This window comes from Capricornis sumatraensis, chromosome 23 (genome assembly GCF_032405125.1).
Source record: "Capricornis sumatraensis isolate serow.1 chromosome 23, serow.2, whole genome shotgun sequence".
NCBI classification, from domain to species: Eukaryota; Metazoa; Chordata; class Mammalia; order Artiodactyla; family Bovidae; genus Capricornis; species Capricornis sumatraensis.
In genome coordinates, this window is record NC_091091.1 from 38,872,988 (window position 1) to 38,888,339 (window position 15,352).

The following is a 15,352-nucleotide window of genomic DNA, read 5'->3' on the forward strand; positions in this document are numbered from 1 at the left end:
ACTTATTGACCTCTGCTTAACAGCTATGATTATGAACTCAGAATTTAGCTAATTGTTAGTACCCCATACTTGGTTAGATTCATTTGTTTGTTCTTCAGTTGCTAAGTTGTGTCTGATCCTTCGCAACCCCATGGACTGCAGCACACCAGGCTTCTCTGTCCTTCACCATCTCCTGGAGTTTGCTCAGACTCATGTCCATTGAGTCGGTGATGCCATCCAACCATCTCATTCTCTGCCACCCCCTTTCCTTCCACCCTGAATCTTTGCCAGCATCAGGGTCTTTTCGGTTAGATTCAGATTTTGTTTTATATGATTTTTCTCATAGCAAAAGTAAAATTATCCATTCAGAAAAATTCTGAGCTCTTTAAGGACTTCCTCTAAGTTTAGAACTGAGAGAAAAAAAAAAGCCTTCAGAGGCTGTTTAGTTCCAGCTTGATTTAAGAGATAAATAAACTAAAACATGAATAAATTAAGCCCACCTATCACAGTCTAAGATACAATAGTAGGCACATATGTGCCTGTGCGTGCTCCGATGCTAAGTCATTGGCAGGCTGGTTCTTTACCAATGAGCCACCAGGGAAGCCCACCAGGCACATGGAAGTGAAGTCGCTCAGTCGTGTCCGACTCTTTGCGACCCCATAGACTGTAGCCTACCAGGCTCCTCTGTCCATGGGATTCTCCAGGCAATAGTACTGGAGTGGATTGCCATTTCCTTCTCCAGGGGATCTTCCTGACCCAGGGATCGAACCCAGGTCTCCCACATTATAGACAGATGCTTTACCGTCTGAACCACCAGGGAAGTCCTACCAGGCACACAGTAGATGCTTAATAAATCCTAGCTAGAGTGCTGCAGTCCATCGGGTCGTGAAGAGTAAGACACGACTGAGCGACTGAACTGAACTGAACTGAGAGTGCACTGAGTTGATTTTAGCCTGTCATTACTTAAAAAAAAAAAAAAAGCCTTCAGAGGCTGTTTAGTTCCAGCTTGATTTAAGAGATGAATAAACTGAAACATGAATAAATTAAGCCCACCTATCACAGTCTGGTTTGCTATTAAAAGAATGCAAGAATCAAACTTGGCATTTATCACTGACATCATATGAAGGAGATGATATGGATGGCAGCAGCGTGGATGTGCCCAAAATCCACAAGGCCAGCAGGCAGTGGTTTACCATCTAATCTAGACCTGGCTCTGTTGACATTCTAAAGGGGCCTGGATTTAACCAGGAGCCGTGCAGAGGCTGGAGAGTAAGCTGAGGCTTCCAAGCCCAGACCTCTCCCTGAGATCTAGAAAATTCCCCAAGAGGCTTTTCTGTGGGGAGGCTTCCAACACCTCACACCTAACTTCATGTTTATCCATGCCTTCGCTTTGCTGTTTCTTCTGTCAGAAATGCTTCTGCCCTTAAATTTTTCTCACCCTCATTGGGTTTTCCCACCTCATCATGTCTGCATGCCCAGACCTGGAGTGCAGCCCTCTTCTCCCCGGATGTCTGGTCACAATTTCTGTTCCCAAGAGCCTCCTGAGTGCCAGCCCCAGGGCAAACGCCTTTGAACTCATTATCATGTAGAATTATCCATTACCCCTTTCACGGGTGAGAAAACTGATATAGAGGTAACTGGATGGCCCTAGGTCACACGACTTGTAAGCTGCCAAACAAATATCAAGCCTGCTTCATCTGACCCCAAAGCCCACGGTCATGATCTTGCTCAAGACCTGGCATGGCTTGGATAGACCACCCCCAAACCCCCCATTATTCCACTGGCCTAATGGAATCGACTCTGATGCTGGGAGGGATTGGGGGCAGGAGGAGAAGGGGAAGACAGAGGATGAGATGGCTGGATGCCATCACCGACTCAATGGACGTGAGTTTGAGTGAACTCCAGGAGTTGGTGATGGACAGGGAGGCCTGGCGTGCTGCGATTCATGTGGTCGCAAAGAGTCGGACACAACTGAGCGACTGAACTAAACTGAACTGAGCTGAATGGAATCTTGGTTTATCTGAGCTTGGGGATTGAGATTCATAAGCAATTTCCTGGGGTATATGCTTTGAGCCAATGAGCCTATTCAAAAGATGTGGGTTAGATCCCTGGGTTGGGAAGATCCCCTGGAGGAGGAAATAACAACCCACTCCAGTATTTTTGCCTGGAAAATCCCATGGGCAGAGGTGACTGGCGGGCCACAGTCCATGGGGCTGCAAAGAATTGGACACGACTGAGCACACACACAAACCCAGTGCGCCTAGCTGGTCCTTCTGCGAGTGGCTAATACCATTACCTTATGGGAACAAGGCCCAAAGATAAATCAAAAGCCTATAGCAATGAGCCTCTTGGCTGGGAGCAGGTCATGATGGGCACGAGTCACTGAGCTCTCACCATGCTATGCTCTGTGGATTTCCCCCACAGTGTCAAGTTATTATTTTTGGAGTGTTTAGGGCCACTGTGTAGCAAAAGTCCCATTTTGACAGCCTAAGCTTGGGGTCTCTGTAGGATTTGGGCAAGTCCAGGCATTTGGGAAGGGCTGTGAGGCAGGCCTGCCCAGGATGCATCTACATGAGGGAGCAGGAGTCTGTTGGGAAAGGACGCACCATAAGGGAGAGAAAGTAGTGAGCTTGGGTTGGAGTTGCTGTTGCTGTTTTAGTCTCTAGGTCGTGTCCAGTTCTTTGTGACCCGATGGACTGTAGCCAGGCCTCTCTGTTCATGGGATTTCCCAGGCAAGAATACTGCAGTGGGTTGCCATTTCCGTCTCCAGGGGATCTTCCTGACTCAGGGATCAAACCCGAGTCTCCTGCTTGACAGGCGGATTCTTGACCACAGAGGCATCTAGGAAGCCCTGGGTTGGAGAGCGGAGAGAAATCTGAGCAGAGTACTCTGTGACTGAGGAGGATTTCTTCCCCATCCTCTGGGAAAAGGCACTCACGCTGAGTTCAAAGCAGAGGGCACTTCAGTGGAGGAGCAAATGATAGCAAAAGAACTCCTGACATTCACTAAAATGTCCCTGAGCGGAGGAGGACCCAAGATGCTGCCCACTGTTACGCTCGCATCAGGGAGGCTTTGCTGCTCTCCTGTCACAGACCACGATCGGCCAGCTTGGCGAGCAAGCTAGGAGTCTGATTCAGTCACAAGCAGAACGTGCCTGCTTCTGAAAAGGTGTCCCAAATGAATGCCAAATTACCACCACCAGCCTTCCACATGCATCTTTGTGTCAAACTTGTTTTTCATGTTAAAAATAACATATTTTTCTCAAACTATATTTGTGCAAAATTCTTGTTGGTTTTTACATGTGGAGCTTGCCCACGAACCATCCGCCTCTTTTGGAGAGTGATCAGCCCAAGGTAATGGGCACTTGTTATTCAAGAAGCAACACAAACCTGCCTGGGATTCATGGGACCACTTTGCATCTGGCTCACTGGGGTTCAATGCCCGACCCATAGCTCCTCTAAACCCCTGTTTTTCAAGGGGTGTTGCAGTTTCCCACTTCCAAGGGGCCTTTCCCCTGGTCAGAGGCTCCAACAACCTTGTTTAGAGTAAATACCATTCCTGTTCTTTTGGTTTTCTAAACAAATTGGTAGTAAATTACATCATTAAGTATAGTTTTAATGTCATTTTAAGACTTCAAAGATTTTTATAACACTATTTACTCTTTAACCTTTCCTGGGCCTTTCTGGTTACATAATTACAAACAATTACTAGAATCCCTGAGAAAATACAAAAGTGGTACAGCTATTTCATGCCTCTAAGTCTTCTCTTATGCCTGGAATGCTAATAAGAACTGGCATTAGCTGAGCATATACTACATGCCAGTGAAAAAGTGAAGGTCGCTCAGTTGTGTCTGACTCTTCACAACCCCAGGGACTGTAAAGTCCATGGAATTCTCCAGGTCAGAATACTAGAGTGGGTAGCCTTTCCCTTCTCCAGGGGATCTTCCCAACCCAGGGATCGAACTCAGGTCTCCTGCATTGCAGGAGGATTCTTTACCAGCTGAGCCACAAAACTGCGTTAAATATGTCACAACACCTTTATGAAGTAGGTACGGTTATTAGCTTAACTTTACAGGGGAACCAAAGCATGGACTTGCCCAATTTCACACAACCAATGGCACCCCACTCCAGTACTCTTGCCTGGAAAATCCCATGGGCGGAGGAGCCTGGTGGGCTGCAGTCCATGGGGTCACTAAGAGTCGGACACGACTGAGCGACTTCACTTTCACTTTTCACTTTCATGCATTGGAGAAGGAAATGGCAACCCACTCCAGTGTTCTTGCCTGGAGAATCCCAGGGATGGGGGAGCCTGGCGGGCTGCCGTCTATGGGGTCGCACAGAGTCGGACACGACTGAAGTGATTTAGCAGCAGCAGCAGCAGCAGCAGCAGTGAGCAGGTAGAACAAAAACTCTGTCTGACCCAACACCAAAATTCAGCTCTTAACCAGTCTGCTGCCTGAATGTTCTTCATCCCTACCCTCTTATCCAACCTTGCAACTCCTATTCATCCTTCAGAACCCTGATTCACAGTCATCTACTTTATGAAACTCTCCCTGACTCCCACAGCCTTTCCCTCTGGGCCACTCTGGCACTGTGCACGCACCTCTTTTTCCTTCTTGATCACTGAAGTTATTTGCTATTGTGTCTGGCTTTCCACATGGGACTATGAACTTGCTGAGGTCGGGGAGCATGTCTTACGCCTCTTACCTGCCTGGGACATAACAGATGCTCAGTACATATTGCTCGGCCACTTGTTTGAAGAAAGAGATCATAAAGATTGTATTGTTATTTTAGGAAACATGGGACTCTTGCATTTCCTCATCCCTTTGGGACTTACAAATAACATGGCTATTATTTTAAAAGGCTTTCTAAGTGTGAGAGCAGGTTTTTCTCAGCCTTCTTCTTCAAGCTACCGTTTAGGAAAGCAGGCAGGCTCCCAAGTGTGGCAACCGTGTTCTCTGTCTGTCACTAATTCTCTCGTTCCACTGTTAGAGGTTGTCCCTTTCTTTCCTGGTGCTCTCACCAGCCGCTCAAATAAAAAGCCCTAAGCACGCCACAGAGACAACAGACTGTAATTGCTGGTCTTCATTCGAGCTTAATGATTCTCTCCTCACAACTAACCCATGATTGCTGTTCAGAGTTCAGTTCGTTCATTCAGTAGTAATGAACGGTGCAGTCTTTCCCTCCCATATCTAATTTAAAGGGTCTCTTTCTAAATGGTAGCTACGACATGGTGACAAGACAGTACATAAGCTCAGATTTCTGTTGTTATTAAGTACAAATATTTTGATAAGTGCAGCTAATATGAGATATTTCCGCTTAGCTGGATATGATACACATTGAAATATGACATCGGGACCATCTGTTCTTCATCATAAATATAAATGAAGTGATAATGAGCAAAACGTGATAAGGACTATCAGGATGATTGCACTCCGATGGCTTAATTTGGATCTTCATTAATCTAAAAATAAAACAATCTACAAATGACAAATGAACACACTTTGACTGATGCTGTGCAAGTATCTTTTAGGCAATGGACTCTGTTCTTACCACTTAAAATGAGAAGTGAATAATGCAAAAAAAGATTGTTTTTTAAGCTCCCATTGAGTTCTCTGTTCAAATCATTAACACACTGTGTCCCGAGAGTCTGTATCAAATCTGAGTGTGGATATCTGGCCTCGTGGGGGTGAAATAGAAGCAAAAAAAGACCTCGGTCCAGGAACTTGCTCACTGTGTGATCTCAGTCAAGTTACTTCACCTCTCTGAGCCTCCATCTCTTTCCCTCCACAGGTTGCAATGAGAACTTTCTGCTAGCCTGTCTGGTGCTCAACACAACAATGGTCCCCATATAATACTCGGTAAATAGACCAGGAGATGACACCTAGCACCCATGTACTGGGGCTTCCCAGGTAGCTCAAATAATAAAGAATCCGCCTGCCAATGCAGGAACCACAGGAGGCACAGCTTTGATCCCTGGGTCTGGAAGACACCTCTGGCGAAGAAAATGGCAACCCACTCCAGTATTCTTGCCTGGAGAACCCAAGGACAGAGGAGTCTGGTGGGTTACAGCCCATGGGGTCACAAAGTTGGACACGATTGAGTGACTAAGCACAGCACAGCATGGGAGTCTGATTATTGGGTACCTCTTTCCAGTATTATGCAGATTTCACCAGGGGCACCGGGCTTTCCCCCAAGCACATTAGCTCACCTTTTCCTCTTCTGGATGGGCTACGCCTGCCTATTGGCTGTAGGAGGAAAGAGGGCAAACTTCCACGACCACTCAGGTTCTACTGAGCACGTGCTTCAAAACCTGAAGAGCTATGACAGCACCCCTCCCAGCCACGCTGTCATCTACAAATTTCAGGCCTCTCTGGTGACAGCTAAGCCCCCGCACCCCACCCCCCAGCCCAATCTCCCACTTTCTGCTACTCCCTGTAATATTTGAACCCTGAGAGGGCTTCCCAGGTAGCACTAGTGGTAAAGACCTTGCCTGCCAATCCAGGAGATGAAAGAGATGTGCATTTGAATCCTGGGTTGGGAAGATCCCCTGGAGGAGGGCATGGCAACCCACTCCAGCATTCCTGCCTGAAGAATCCTATAGATAGAGGAGACTGGGGAGCTATGAAGAGTCGCAAAGAGTCAGACACAACTGAAGCAACTTAGCTGCATAAGAGGGTCAAACAGGACTTAGCCCTGTTTGCTTAATTCTTTTCTTCCCTGGTTATCGAGGCTTCTACCTGCTGAGGTCTAGTGTGTGCCAGACACCATCCCAGGCAATTGACATGCATCAGAGTCACTTAATTCTACCAGCAACCCTGAACTGTCCCCTTCTTTTTTTTTTCTTTTTTTCTTCTTTCTTGGCTGCACCAAGTCTTAGTTACAGCACACAGGATCTTTCTTTAGCTGCAGCATGTGGGATCTAGTTCCCTGACCAGGGATCGAACCCAGGCCCACTACACTAGGGGCAGAGTCTTAGCCTCCGGACCACCAGGGAAGTCCCTCCCCTCCATTTTATAAAGAAGAACGTGATACTCAGAGCACTGAAATAACTTCCTCATTTCAGCTCTCAGGCCCTCCTCTACCCTCTGATCTCATCGTTACTTAGAGATCACTTACCCTGGGATGTGTCTTCTGACGCCCCTTTTCTTCCCCCAAACCTCAGTCTTTTTGGAGGCTGAGTCTTAGGCTCACGTAGCCCAGGGACCGCTCATCTGCTCCTGGAGCTTGTATCCCCCTGTATTAGAACCACCGACACCCTCACAGGACATTCCCACTGGACTTCAAGCTCCAAGTATAAATGCTAGGATTAAGAGGGCATCCGTGAATAAATAAATAAGCAACAAATGCATTGCCAAGGTCATGTAGAGGTCGTACATCGCCGTGGTAAACACACATTTGCAAGCAGAGTGCCTGGTACAGATCTGGCTCTCCATTCCAAGCTAGCTGGGTGTCCCTGGATGAGAAGCTTAACCCCCTGGTCCTCACATCCATCATCATAAACAATATTAATAACAACGGCTTCCCTGGGTTGTTCTGAAATTTTAATTAGCTGATATATGTAGACTTCTTAGAACAGTGTCTGGCATGTATCAAGAGACCAATAGAGAGTAGCAATTATTATTATATCATTATCATTATCCTCATCATCAGAGCTGTACCAGGCAGAGCTCTCCAAAACCCAGGGTTCCCTGGCCTTAATGTCCACACATGCTTTGCCTAAGGAAAAATCATCCAAATTGTAAATCTAAGGGGGAAAAAAACTAAATGACTCAATTAAAACACTGTAGAAATACAAATAATAATAAACTTAGGAAAAAATGTGAACTTGCCTTTGATGGTACTGAGTAAAAGAAAGGACGAGCCCATTACTGCTTCTCAGCTGGCCTATCCATCGGTGTTCCTGGGGGCACCAAGGAGTAACAAATCCCAGGGCTGCAGAAAAGGCACAAGCCTGTCCCTGTGACCTTGTCCCCTCCACCATTGAACCCTTCTTCTTGCTTGAGGCCTGGGGAGTCCAGTGGATGATGAGGACAAAAACTGGACTGAGCCCCATGGATCACATCGCTTGCTCTGGGCAGAAGCCTCAGGGAACCCTCAACCATTATTACTCAACTTGTAGGGATGACAGCAGTCAAGCCAAATCCAACAGCATTGTTTCAAAACCAACCCCAAACACATACCTCTCGAAAGTCTTCAATAATGACCTTCCCATATCTAAGAAAGTGACTCCTCTCTCTTGCCCAAGCTAGTGTTTGTTTCCTGGCATCACTGGCTGGTGCCTCCTCTGGGCCTTTGCTCAGGCCTAGCCCATGCTCTCCAGGTCCTTCCTGCTCCTTCCCATCTTTATTGACCTTTTCCATCCTCCACGGCTCAGTTCAAGACACGTCTGAAGTTTTCACTGGTGTTTCACCCAACCTCTGAAAACCCTGAAAAGCTGAAAACCCTCTGAAAACTCTGAAAAGCTCCTCTGAAAACCCCACCAGTGACTCTGCCGTGGCACCTCTCAGATCTGGCCGGCGTGATCATGTAACTTTTCACGTCTGTGAGCTGCATCCACAAAGAAAGCTTGAGCTGCTCCAGCACAATGCCTATCAGTTATTCCTCCAACACTATACTGCTAATATTACAGGCCCTGGATAGGTACGTGTGGACCAAAAGATTTGATTCAGTACATGATGACACAACCCAGTGATGCTCAAAGAAGATTTGGGGGCGAAAACAAAGTTCATGTGAGACTGAGTGTTTGGAAAATCTTTTTTTGTGTTTCTAGTGGAAATGGCTTATGGCATGCTTTTACCACTTAAAGTCAGTGTTGTTTTCTTTCGCAGAGTATTTTGCCTCTGCTCACCATGTGTGAATGAATGACTCCGTAGCCTGTGGGAGAGGTGTAAGCCAAAGTCCAAAATGATGAAGTCAAGCACAGAAAGATATTTTGAGCTCTAATGAGTAAAATACATGAACTGCTTAGAGAGAAAGCATGCATAATTCACCAGCGTTCCACATGGCTATTTATCCTACGCAGAGCTCTGCTTATTTGGATGAAAAATACAGATAACACACTGGCACATGCCACAACTGACTAGATTCAGAGATGTTATCCTGTTTCCTAATGGAAAAAATACCAAGTAAATAGAGAGAGTGTGTAACAGATTACCAAGTTTTAATCATTGCTTTTTAAAAGTTCTACTCTTTTTTGGCAGGATGCTGCATAAGTTTCAATATTCATTAAAACATCATCTGAAAATGCTGTGAACACATTTTAAGAAGGAGAATATTGCTTTAATGATCTCCTTAAAGTTTAGTTATTCAGCTGTACCTTGACTCCCATGTGCAGTTAACTCATTATCACTCTTGTTAGGATAACACTTCTTTATCAATGCTCAAAACACTTAGATCTTGAAGAGGGTGTCTTAATGAGGGTGGAGTGTGGTAACTGTAGTTAAAGCTATCTATTTAGTATAAGCTACTGACATTTTGGTAATAAACTGAATCAACTAATCTTGAAAAAAAAATGATAGTTTTTTCTATAGTTGAAGATGAGGACTTACTTCTGACCTTGCTCCCTTATAGAGAGTTTTTGATATTTCAATGTATAGCTATTAGAAGTTGTTAAAAGGAAACAAATGAAACCCTTGTTATTCCAGCTTCATGTTGTAATTGTTCTTCCTGCCTTATGAATAAACGTAAAGGAACATCAGAAGTCAGAGGGAACGCTGCTCATCACAAATACTGCAGGTTTCCTGTGAATGCAAGTCTGAAAGTTGGATTAAGAGCAGCTCTTCTGATGTGATGCTGATTATTTATTTTAAAAAGGTAACCTTCCAGTTTTCCGCAATTAACTCTTTTCTTGAAGAGCAACAGACATAGAAGAATCACACATCTACGGTGATTTTTTTTCAAAGAAAATAATTAGTACCCATATCAAAAAAGCTAATTCAGATTAATTAAAGAACACCCACATCAGTTAAATAGAATACTTCCTTTCTCACTTAACTCTCTGTATACAAAGTGTTACTAAAAAGTGTTGGGCTTCAAGATAATAAAAAATGACAGTTGAAGGGTCTGGAGCTTGGAAGAAAACTTTAGGTCTGTAACCATTTTAATTGCACATAATTATGGATAAGAAAGTGGAACAATTTAATTTCTGGGCCTTCATGCTATTAGAAGACTAATAAAACAGTATCAAAATTGGTTATTTAAGTAAAATTGCAAGATGTTTTTCATTTCACAATATAAATGGAAATTAAATGAAATGTTGGATAACTTCTGTATCTTTTCATTTCTATGAGATAATAGTAATTCAAGTTCTAGTAGAAATTATTGATGGAGATTTAGAACAAGGAAAAGTGAAACATACTTTTGAAATATTTGTTTTATTTCTTGTTTTGGAAAACACAGAAAAATGTGATGAATAAAATAAAAGCCATCCTAATGTGTACAGAACATCTCTTGAAGAAAACAAGTAAAGGTGAATTGTTGTATCTGGGGAGGAGATTTGGAGAGGTCTGGGTAGGAGGAGTCTTCGCTTCTACCAAATACCTTTTATTATGTTAGAATGTTATTTTTTTATTGAATTAAATTAAGTCTTCAGGAAAATTTCCCTCATCTCACCAGAGATTAGAGTGCTAACTTTAGGGTACACTTCAAACATTTTTCTATAGATTCACATACTTTTTCTTTTTTACAAAATCAGGGTGTTTGCATATTTTATAACCTATTATATTCTGAGCTTTTCTTGTGCTATTAAGCGTTCTTCTGAACTTGTTGTTGTGAACTTGTTGTAACCCCATGGACTGAAATACACCAGGGTTTCCTGTCCTTCATTATCTCTCGGAGTTTGTTCAGACTCATGTCCATTGAATCGATGATGTCTGAAGCTTGACTACTAACAAGCTAACAGCATTCATTTGTGGATAAAACGTTAATTTAACTAAATCCTCTCTTGTTGAGCATTCAATTTATCTTCCATTTTCCATTGATCTAAATGGATCTGCAGTAAGCATTCTTGTAATTAATTCTATAGCCTCCTGATTATTTTCATAAGTTATAGCATGCAGATATACATCGTATGAAAATAGTAACTACTGATTTACTGAATCAAAACAAATAAATATTGAACTTCCCTAGTGGTCCAGTGGTTAAGACTCTGAACTTCCAGTGTGAGAGCTATGGGTTAGATTCCTGGTCAGGAAATCAAGATCCCACATGCTCCTCAGTGTGGCCAAGAAAATATTAAAAATAATAATAATAAATATTTCAGCACTTCTGATACACATTTCTGAAATCACTTGCAGGAAGAGATTATCAGTTGACTCTTTCACAGCAGGACATGAAAATGCTTTCTTTAGGGCTCTCTCCCCAGTACCAGGGTAGAGATTTGGGGAAAACTCACACACAGACTGGTTCTACTGAAATTTTCCAATCCAAACAGCCATGAATTCCATAAATTTTTTATTCCAAAATCTGGATGTTTTAGGGAAGCTGTCATAGTAATGCACAAAATACATGTCTCTCTTTGGGACCTGGAATGAAATGGAATGGATTCTAAACTTCCTTCTCAAAAGGCAAAGACTTTTCAAATGCCAAGAACTGGTTCTCTATCTTGAAAGCTGCAAGTGCTTTTTGAACCCCAACGTTCCAGAACAGTAGGTCTGGTAAATCCATCACCCAAGGCTTCAGTCTTTGGTATCAAGAGAGAAATTAAGATTGAAGGCCATATATCCTCTCTAGGAAATAAACTTCCAAAGATGCAGCTTATTCACTTGGGGGCCTCACTTCCCTTAATGGATCTGCCGCCTCTTCAGACAATCACTTTTGGAAGATACAATAAAGCAGCAGAGTACCTTGGGTGTTGGCGTGGAATACTTACTGGTGATATTCCAATCTGCTTTTTAGCTTAGAACTAAAATGTATGCCTTTTTGATAACACATGCGTGCATGCTAAGTTGCTTCAGTTGTGTCCGACTCTGTGCGACTCTATGGATTGTAGCCTGCCAGGCTCCTCTGTCCGTGGGATTCTCCAGGCAAGAATACTGGAGTGGATTGCCATGCCCTCCTCCAGGGGATCTTCCCAACCCAGGTATGGAGCTGGCATCTCTTACATGTCCCCTGCATTGGCAGGCAGGTTCTTTACCACTAGCGCCATCTAGGAAGCCCATGATTAATACATGGGCTTGTTCAATAAGCTTATTCAATATAGATGAATTTTGAATTTATAAAAAAGCACAAAGAAATAAACATGCCTTTAATTCACCATTGAAAGCTAAACTTAATGTTTCAGTATGTTTTGGTAACATAATACCAATCTTCTGTGTATATGTATATAATTATTTTGTAAATATGAGATAATATTATGCTTGCTGTGTTGTAACTGGTTTTTCACTTAATATATCATGGACTGTTTTCCAGGTCACTAAATATGTTACAAAAATGTTTTTGATATTTTACATCATTTTTTTTTCATCCACAAAAAAAACAGATGTACCTTTTTAGAAAGTCAACCCCCAACTGCTGCTTCTAAGTCGCTTCAGTCGTGTCCGACTCTGTGCGACCACATAGAGAGCAGCCCACCAGGCTCCCCCGTCCCTGGGATTCTCCAGGCAAGAACACTGGAGTGCGTTGCCATTTCCTGCTCCAATGCTTGAAAATGAAAAGTGAAAGTGAAGTCGCTCAGTCATGTCCAGCTCTTAGTGACCCCATGGACTGCAGTGCACCAGGCTCCTTCGTCCATGGGATTTTCCAGTCAAGAGTACTGGAGTGGGGTGCCATTGCCTTCTCCAACATTTACTTCCAAATTTATCTATGAAGGTAAGTGCTCTCTTACCCATTTGAATAACATTTAGCAAATGCTCCAGGCACATGGAATGACTCGAGAGCTAACACGCAGTATTGTTTGAAAAGGCTGGATAAGGGTGAGGCCATTCATAAAAACATTCAATTAGTTGTAGAAGGGAAAAATGAGCAAAAATTAAATCTTGAATGATTCTTATACTTAAATTACTCCACGATCACTTTGAAATTCTTGCTGCATTTTAAATAAACAAACTCAGGAAACAATAGTTGCCTTATTGATAATGTGCATAGTCTCTCAGTCGTTTCCGATTCCCTGCAGTCCCACGGACTATAGCCCACCAGACTCCTCTGTCCACGGAGTGTTCCAGGCAAGAATACTGGAGTGGGTTGCCATTTCCTATGCCAGGGGATCTTCCTGACCCAGGGATCAAATCTGTGTCTCTTGGGTCTCCTACATTGGCAGGTAGATTCTTTACCACCTTGCCATCTGGTAAGCCCTTATTAATATGCCTTACTGACTTGGTGAACGCAAGGAAAACAGTATGGAATCTAATCAACAAGCCCACACTCACAGAAAAGACCTTGTTCTCATATCAAAATATAAACGAATTCCTGTACACATATATGTTTTAAGTAAAAATAAAATATTTCAAGTATAGTCATCATATGTCATCTTTTGGGGCTTCTCTGCTGGCTCAGTGGTAAAGAATTCCCCTGCCAGTGCAGGAGACTTGGGTTCAATCCCTGAGTAGGGAAGATCCCCTGAAGAAGGGAATGGCTACCCACTCCAGTATTTTTGCCTGGGAAATACCACGGACAGGGGAGTCTGGTGGGCCACAGTCCATGGTCGGTCACAACCTAGCAACTAAACAATAATAACAGCTCTGTTAACTCAGCACCAGTTTCTCCTTTTGAAGTCTAGTATTGTCCTCTATTGAAATTCCAGGCTGTCAAATCCTAGAAAACGATGCTGTGAAAGTGCTGCACTCAATATACCAGCAAATTTGGAAAACTCAGCAGTGGCCACAGGACTGGAAAAGGTCAGTTTTCATTCCAATCCCAAAAAAAGGCAATGCCAAAGAATGCTCAAACTACTACATAATTGCACTCATCTCACACGCTAGGCTTCCCTGGTGGCTCAGAGGTTAAAGCGTCTGCCTGGAATGCGGGAGACCTGGGTTCGGGGGTCAGGAAGATCCCCTGGAGAAGGAAATGGCAACCCACTCCAGTACTCTTGCCTGGAGAATCCCATGGAGGGAGGAGCCTGGTAGGCTACAGTCCATGGGATTGCAGAGAGTCGGACACAACTGAGTGACTTCACTTCACTTCACATGCTAGTAAAGTACTGCTCAAAATTCTCCAAGCCAGGCTTCAGCAATACGTGAACCATGAACTTCCAAATGAAAAGGCAGAGGAACAAGAGATCAAACTGCCAACATCCACTGGATCATCAAAAAAGCAAGGGAGTTCCAGAAAAACATCTATTTCTGCTTTATTGACTATGCCAAAGCCTTTGACTGTGTGCATCACAATAAAATGTGGAAAATTCTGAAAGAGATGGGAATACCAGACCACCTGACCTGCCTCTTGAGAAATCTGTATGCAGGTCAGGAAACAATAGTTAGAACTGGACATGCAACAACAGACTGGTTCCAAATAGGAAAAGGAGTACGTCAGGGCTGTATATTGTCACCCTGCTTATTTAACTTATATGCCGAGTACATCATGAGAAACGCTGGGCTGGATGATGCACAAGCTGGAATCAAGATTGCCGGGAAAACTATCAATAACCTCAGATATGCAGATGACACCACTCTTACGGCAAAAAGTGAAGAGAAGCTAAAGATCCTCTTGATAAAAGTGAAATAGAAAAGTGAAAAAGTTGGCTTAAAGCTCAACATTCAGAAAACTAAGATCATGGCATCTGGTCCCATCACTTCATGGCAAATAGATGGGGAAACAGTGACTGACTTTGTTTCTCTGGGCTCCAAAATCACTGCAGATGGTGATTGTACCCATGAAATTAAAAGATGCTTACTCCTTGGAAGGAAAGTTATGACCAACCTAGACAGCATATTAAAAAGCAGAGACGTTACTTTGCCAACAAAGGTCCGTCTAGTCAAGACTATGGTTTTTCCAGTGGTCATGTATGGATGTGAGAGTTGGACTATAAAGAAAGCTGAGCACTGAAGAATTGATGCTTTTGAACTGTGGTGTTGGAGAAGACTCTTGAGAGTCCCTTGGACTGCAAGGAGATCCAACCAGTCCATCCTAAAGGAGATCAGTCCTGGGTGTTCATTGGTAGGACTGATTTTGAAGCTGAAACTCCAATACTTTGGCCACCTGATGCGAAGAGCTAACTCTTTGGAAAAGACCCTGATGCTGGGAAAGATTGAGGGCAGGAGGAGAAGGGGATGACAGAGGATGAGATGGTTGGATGGCATCACCGACTCAATGGACATGGATTTGGGTAAACTCTGGGAGTTGGTGATGGACAGGGAGGCCTAGTGTGCTGCGGTTCATGGGCTTGCAAAGAGTTGGACGTAACTGAGTGACTGAACTGAACAGATTGTCCTCTA